Genomic DNA, 7,500 nt, shown 5'->3' with positions numbered 1-7,500 from the left:
CTAACCCAATCTCAACGTAACCTGACCTCCCCACATTATCAAGACCGTATACGTGTATTTCAGGGTCATATTATGTACTACCCATCAACTTGTATATAGTATATCATTTACGAACAAAAAAAAATCCTTGTTTTTTTCGAGTAAACAAACAAATAAATTTAAAATATACACCGTCTTGATGAAGTAGTTTAGAATAAATTTAGTACTGTATTAGTATGAGTGTATATCAGTGTGTGTGTAAATTTCATTCTTATTGTATTTTAAGACTTAGTTAAAAAAGTTAAAGGAATTATATCGGAGAAATAGGAAGTTATATTGACTTTAAAAAATCAATAAAAAAAATCGCAGTTGTTTTAGTGTCAAATTATCTTTCTTATTTTGTCTGTGTTGTGTGTTTGTGTCCCCTGTTAAACACACATACACAAACATAGAAACACACACATACACTTACAGACACATACATACACTCACACATACGTAGACATATGCATACACTTACACACACACACAGACACATCCATACACCTACACATAAACTTACACATACATACACACACATATAGACATAGATACACTTACACAAACACACTTAAACAAACACATGAACAAAAATACATAAAACTTAACTCTTTAAATGTTTGTCTCATAGGCGTCAAGTGTGTCTTAAGTCTATCACATCCTTCGTAAGTGTGTCGTGGAAGTCAAACATGAATGTCTTTGTTTTTCGCTAATGTTTGTTTCTTTGTTTTTGTTCCAGTGTAAAATTACTATAAGGTAGAACTTCTGGTATGAGTGAAATTCTGGTATAAGTGAGAGAAAATCCGGTATGAGTGAGAGAAAATCCGGTATAAGTGAGAGAAAATCCGGTATACGTGAGAAAATTCTGGTTGAGTGAGATAATTCCGGTATAAGTGAGAGAAAATCCGGTATAAGTGAGAAAATTCTGGTTGAGTGAGATAATTCCGGTACGGGCCAAGACACTGTTTTATAACCGCTTGAGACATTTGGACTAACACTCATACGCTCAATAACGCTTTAACAATTTACTTAAAGAGCAAACTGAAGACAAGAACATACAAAGAAATAGATAAATAAATGAATAAATAAATACTTAAGTGAATAAATGAATAAATACATAAATAACTCGGTAAATAAACCAAACAAATGAATGTCGTTTTTAAAGGAAGGGGAAGAATATAATTATCGTCGATGCAAAAGATCAAATTTCCCTGGATAGTTTGTGTCTCAATGGTCTTAACAAACACCAAGTACTGTACGTACACTATAACACTGTAAGGCGCACAAGCATCGACCACTTAACAGTTGTGATGCGTGACGAACACAACACAACACTATTACTACGAGCCGACCTTCGCTAGATATTCTCACTGCTTGACACTGCCACACAGCGGGCTGCGTGATGCATATGTTAACACACACCGGCCGCCGCCCCACGAACCATAACGGGTCTACACTGAGAGATTCATAATAAACACCTGTCAGTATAACACTGACTACAACAACAGGTAGCGAGACTTACCTTTAAGCTGTTAAGTTGTGGCGACGGTGGTGGCTACCTGTAGGTGAGGTGAACACAGCAGCAGGTATCCTTGCTACCTCCATGACGCCCTACACCCACATGGGCTCACTACTGACGGAGGGCAGCACCACGCACCTCCTGGGGGAGGCGTGGGCTGAAGACGTGGTCCAGCTCTCAGATCGGGCTGGTGTAACTCGGGTTAAGCTTCAGTACTTGGGGGACACGTGTACACACTGAGAGTAACCCGGAGAAGAGTGTGAGGGCAGGAAGTGCCGTTTAGGGGGAGGGCGGAGGTCAACACAGGAGCAGTGATGGGACACAACCGAACCACGACGGGACGTGGAGGCTACTGAGGGAGGGATAGAGACACGTGCGCTCCTACACGGAGGCTGTGTGTGACACCAGGAACCTAGACGTGAGGCTGCCCGAACTGTTGGTGGCAGGACCCAACCTGACCTGGCGGGGCAGAGCAACGTCACGGCCCAGGCTGTGTCACACACGGCTGCCTCAGGTTAGTCAGAGTTCATCCGGGGAAACTCAGAGACTAAGTCCAAGCTAGAGAGTCAACTCGATATTTTCCATCAAGTGAATTATGGTTTGGGTTCAGAGATTAATGTTGTCGGGTTTGGGGCCGGCCGCTACCTCCTGGGGGCTGGCATAGAGGGATATTTATTAGAGTTTGTGTTGGCTGTGTCAGTGGTACAGGAGCTCGGAGGTCGTAGTGGTCGCGGTGAGGGCGGGCACGGGAGTGTGGTGCTGGCGAGAACCACACTACTAATAGTTACACTCACTCCCGGCGCCGCCACCTACACGAGGGGCGCATCACTCACGCCACGCACCACCCACAACCGCCTCTCTGCGACCTACAATTGTGGCCTCTCCTGGCACTGCCCCCCGCGTGCCAGCCGTCTGTGTCACAACCACTGCCAAACACCACTTTGCCAGGCGGAGCACTGCCGTCAAGTACCCTGGGAACCGTTCCTTCTCGCCCTTCGCCACCTCTGCCGGAAGATCCGTCGTGTAACTCGGGGTCGCGTCGCATACGCCCTTCGGGCCACCCGGCTATTGATCAGGCGTTTCCATGGTAACATTGATCTGCCCGGTGATTCCATCTTCTCAATCGGCGCATAAGAACTGTGCAACAAACCAACCAACTTATTGATCACCTCCGGGATTCAGACGCCAACATTAACTCCCGTAAACTCTCCTCCTTCCACTCGCAGCTCAATTCGCGGCCTATTAGCATGACCAGGAAAGAAATCCTCAGTCCTTCGCACCCCCGCCACCCGTCAGGGACATCGGCGGCGCCCCTGGCCTGGCCCTCAGTGGCGGGGCGGGCGGGGGGCGGCGGCTCCTCCCCGCCAGGCTCACAAGGACGACTTTGCCTGTTGCCGGGGATCACCAGCTGCCGTCCTCATCCTCTCTTTTGGGGGGAAACGCAACAGCATTTAAGGACATATTATCCCAACCCGCCGTCGCCACACAGGGGGCGGGGCGGGGTGGGGCGGGGCGGGGCGGGTGTGGGCGTCTTGCTGCCCCGTCCTCATATGTCACGCTCTTCACCCCTCAATGTTATGTTCATCACTCATACACTCTCACTCTCACCCCCACATTCACACAGTCACCACCACTCATCACTATCACCACCACAGCCACCATCACAGTCACCATCACCACTCATCACTATCACCACCACAGCCACCACTACTATCACCATCACTACCACCATCACTATCGCCACCACTCACCATCACTGCCACACGTACATTACACTAAGGTAACACTGTACACAAGGATCAGTCGCCACCTACCGTTACTTATCAACAGGTGTGCCGTGGCTGAGTGGTTTACCTGCTCATCTCCTGTCCTAATGGTCGCTGGTTCGATCCCCTGGTCCTCTACCACCTTCACCACTCCACCCAACTGAAAATGAGAATATATACATTATACATAAGAAACATCATACATCATACACAACATACATCATACAAAATATACATAAGTAAAAAAAGATGTATACAGTGGAAATACAACGTGTTAATACCGAGACTGTTGTGTGTCAGTCATCTCTCGCCCCACCCTTTATAAATTGCTCTACGGGTTAGGTTAGGTTAGGTTTAGGTTAGGTTGGGTTTAGGTTAGGTTTAGGTTAGGTTTAGGTTGGGTTAGGTTTAGGTTAGGGTTAGGTTTAGGTTAGGTTTAGGTTAGGGTTAGGTTTAGGTTGGGTTAGGTTTAGGTTAGGGTTAGGTTGGGTATTTGAGGCACTACTGGAGTTATCCATATGTACAGTCATGACCAATAGTCCCTGTACACCCCTGAGGCTTTGGACTGCTGGAACGAAGCTATTAACTGCTGGAAAGAAGCTATTAACTGCTGGAACGAAGCTATTAACCGCTGGAACGAAGCTATTAACTGCTGGAATGAAGTTATTAACTGCTGGAACGAAGCTATTAACTGCTGGAACGAAGCTATTAACTGCTGGAACAAGTTCACTGGCTGGGTTAATCTCACAGCTGCATCGAACCGAAAATTATGTGTCGCTGTTGAAACGAAAACGGTGACTAAAGAACACAGACTTACCGATTTATTCAACAGATTTCGTTAACACACTGACCGATTTATTCAACAGATTTCGTTAACACACCTACCGATTTATTCAACAGATTTCCTTAACAGAACACACATGTCGATTTCTTGTTTATTCTTTAACTGATTTCTCTCTCTCTCTCTCTCTCTCTCCACCTTCTCTTGACTCGCTCTACTGCTGTTCTCATTCCCCTCTTCTTTATCTCGTCTCTCTCCTCCTCCCCACCATTCATCTTCTCCTTACCTAGTTAAAGTCGTTATCTCAATACTCCACTCCCCTGTATCTCTCTCTCTGTCTTTCTCTCTTTTGCACTTACAATTTCACTTCTCTCTCCCTCTTTACATATTTGTGACTCTCTCTCTCTCTCTCTCTCTCTCTCTCTGTGTGGTGGTGAGGGGGAGGGTCATCAGGTGTAGGTGTGAGGTGTAAGACGATTCACCTGAGACTCACACCTGTCAGCCAGTGTGTATGTGTGTGTGTGTTAATCCTCAAACACATTATTGTAAAAAATTAAGACACACACCATATAAATCCATCACAACACACACACACACACACACACACACACACACACACACACACCAAAATAAACCGAAACATTAAAAAACCTTCCAATAATAGGTTAAGTTAGGTTAGGTTAATCGGCCAACAGTTTAAATTCCATAAGTGAGAACCATTAACCCGAATAGGAACGCGCGCACATACAAATCAATAGACGGACGACGGAGGAAAAGTTTGTCCCATGGTACAACTTGAGCGCAATGGAATAGTCGGCCAACCCACTTGTATACATACCAACGTGTGGCTACTGCCAGCTACAGTAAGGGCAAAGCTCTCCATCGTTTGTACCTCGATAGTGTTTGTGTGTTTGTTTTGGTTAGAAAATGGAATTAGTTACGGCTGAAGATCGGTTTGAAAAGTTAATTCGTGCGGTAAAAAATAGACCAGCTTTATATGACAAGTTACTGAAAGAGTACGGGGATAAAGATGGGAACAGAAGACAGTGTATGAGGTGATGCTCCATAATTTGACTCATTTAGGATTTGGAGAACGAGCGTGTGCAGGTAAGTCAAATTACATGTGTATTGATAATTAACTTTTAATTAATCATATCAAATAATTACAAGTATTATTAACAAAGGCATAGATAAAATACTACACTACAGGTACCCAATGATGCCTTAATAACGCTTCTGTTAGGCTTATATCTCATTATACTACCTGGGTACAGATCCTTGCAGAGATGTGTTAATGTCTAGTAGAATATAAAGAATGTGTCTGAGATGTGTAGTTAGGGAGATTAATTTAAGGATTTAATAGGTTGTATTTAGTAATAGTTATGTTTTATGTCTCCGTAGGTATGGACATCCACAATAGGTGAGCTGGAGACGTGTTTCAAGAGAGAATTAAATCGACAAAGAAAAGTCATGGCAGGACAAGCAACAAAGAAACGAAGCCACTTCATCTATTACGACCAGCTGTTGTTCCTGTCGACCGTAGAAAACAGGAAAAAACGATAAGTAACGTTGAAGATCTAAAAAAAAACGGCGGGAGAAACGAACCATGTTGCTACAGACGAAGAAGATTCCTCTACTAGCCAGCATATCAGCACCAGCAGGATTGGGCCCAAGAAGAACCATTATTAAATCAACTCAAGCATAATAAGGAGGAGGTGGGGGAGGAGGAGGAGGAGGGGGGAGGAGGAGGGAGGGGGGAGGAGGAGGAGGAGGGGAGGAGGAGGAGGGAGGTGGGGGGAGGAGGTGGGAGGAGGAGGAGGAGGAGGAGGAGGAGGAGGAGGAGGAGGAGGAGGAGGAGGAGGAGGAGGAGGAGGTAATGGATGAAGACAACTTATTCTTTATTGTCTCTTGAACTGTCTTTCAAAAAGTTGTCCTTAACCAGAAATTTGAGGCCAAGATAAAATTCTTAAAAGTGTTACCACGCATTATCAATACTCCAACCTCTACTCCACTAGTTTAAAAAAAAAAGCTTTATTTTCCCCTTAGTGTAATAACTCCACATTTATCACCTACTCCACCCCCGTCATTTACTGTCCACACCCCACCCTCACGCCTTCCCAGTTCGCCTGTTGTGCCAAGTCAGGCCACTATCGGCCTTATGAGCTGTATTGTAATATGTATGTTAAAATTAAGTTGATTTCTTTCTTGTGTTCCAAGTTTATAATAATGCAACGACTTATTTCAAATTACATATTATTTCTTTCCATTAATTAAAAATAATCTTCCTTCACTGATTATATTTTTATCCGTGTGTTTTTATGAAGATGTAGTCACTGTTATAAGGGAAAAGTATATTAAATATTTTACACTACAATAAAAAGAACATATTTTTTTTTGCCTTACCTTACGGGGAGAGAGATGCTTGTTATCCCCCCCCCACATTGCCTTGTAAATGGATGAACACAATTCTCTTACGTTTCAATTTCCTTTTAAGACAAATTACCAACACACAAACACAATATATATCGCCCAAGCCCATCATACAACTGAAATAAATTGACCAACTGTGAATTTCAAGTGCGCGGGCAGGATTTCAAGTGCGCGGGCGGGAATTCAAGTGCGCGGGCGGGAATTCAAGGAGGGAAACAGATTCGTCGGTCGGTGGGCGCGGGAAGAAGCGAATTGCATGGGCGCGGGAAATCTTTGTCCGACTCCTGTTATCTCGGTCAGGTTATCAAAAAGCTTTCCTCCGTTGCGTCACATTACTCAACACATAATGCTAAAGATGCTTGTTTGTTTGTGTGTAATACTTGTAATATGACTTGGTTCTATAGTCTACGGTCACCACACTTCCATTTTCAATTACTTTTAGAATTATTTGTTTGGTGAGAATTTTAGACAGTACAGGTATAAAGATAATTATAAATACTAAGTTAATTCAACCAAGGAAACCCAACATAGCCACCTAACCTAACCCAACAAATCCTAACCTAACAAAAAACTCTTCCAAAATGGCGGCGTAACAATACCAAGACTCGACCCTCAAACTGATGCATTTTCTAACCATCAAAATAAAAATAAAATTTACTATTCTTTGTGACGTCAGACCCAGGGAAAAATCTAATACAGTGATATTTGTTATTCATGAGAGTATTTGTCTGTGTACACACCTCAACGCACGTACATAATAAAATACGCACGTCTTTCACTTCAGTACACATGTAAACACGTCAGCAATCTGTTTTTCAAAGCAACATTTACTAGAAATTTGTCTCGAAAAATATAACTACGAACCTAAATTTTTTAACCTCACATATAACTACGAACCTACTAATTTTTCCCGTCAGGTAGGTCAAGTAGGTCAGATAAGTCAGGAAGGTTAGGTAGGTCACGTAGGTCAGGTAGGTCACGTAGGT

At 43.7% G+C, this 7,500-nt stretch overlaps 1 protein-coding gene and 1 long non-coding RNA gene across 6 annotated transcripts in view; one reads left to right on the top strand and one right to left on the bottom strand.

Annotated features, from left to right (window-relative positions):
• LOC121853564 overlaps nt 1–2,381 on the bottom strand; it is a 46,225-nt gene extending 43,844 nt beyond the window's left edge. For 2 of the 5 annotated variants that reach the window (XM_042347788.1, XM_042347789.1), the window contains exon 1: nt 1,541–2,381. The gene's annotated coding sequence lies outside the window, so the exon portion shown is untranslated. The remainder of the gene's footprint in view (nt 1–1,540) is intronic. The other 3 variants (XM_042347787.1, XM_042347783.1, XM_042347785.1) reach the window with 3 other exon arrangements.
• Nucleotides 2,382–4,813: 2,432 nt separating this feature from the next.
• On the top strand, nt 4,814–5,684 carry LOC121853565. Its single transcript, XR_006086344.1, has 2 exons — nt 4,814–5,191; nt 5,486–5,684. It is a non-coding gene; the product is annotated as an uncharacterized LOC121853565 (long non-coding RNA).
• Nucleotides 5,685–7,500: the final 1,816 nt, after the last annotated feature.

This window comes from Homarus americanus, unplaced genomic scaffold (genome assembly GCF_018991925.1).
Source record: "Homarus americanus isolate GMGI-L3 unplaced genomic scaffold, GMGI_Hamer_2.0 scaffold4896, whole genome shotgun sequence".
NCBI lineage: Eukaryota > Metazoa > Arthropoda > Malacostraca > Decapoda > Nephropidae > Homarus > Homarus americanus.
The sequence above is the reverse complement of the archived record's forward strand: the minus strand, read 5'-3'. Positions and strand labels throughout refer to the sequence as shown.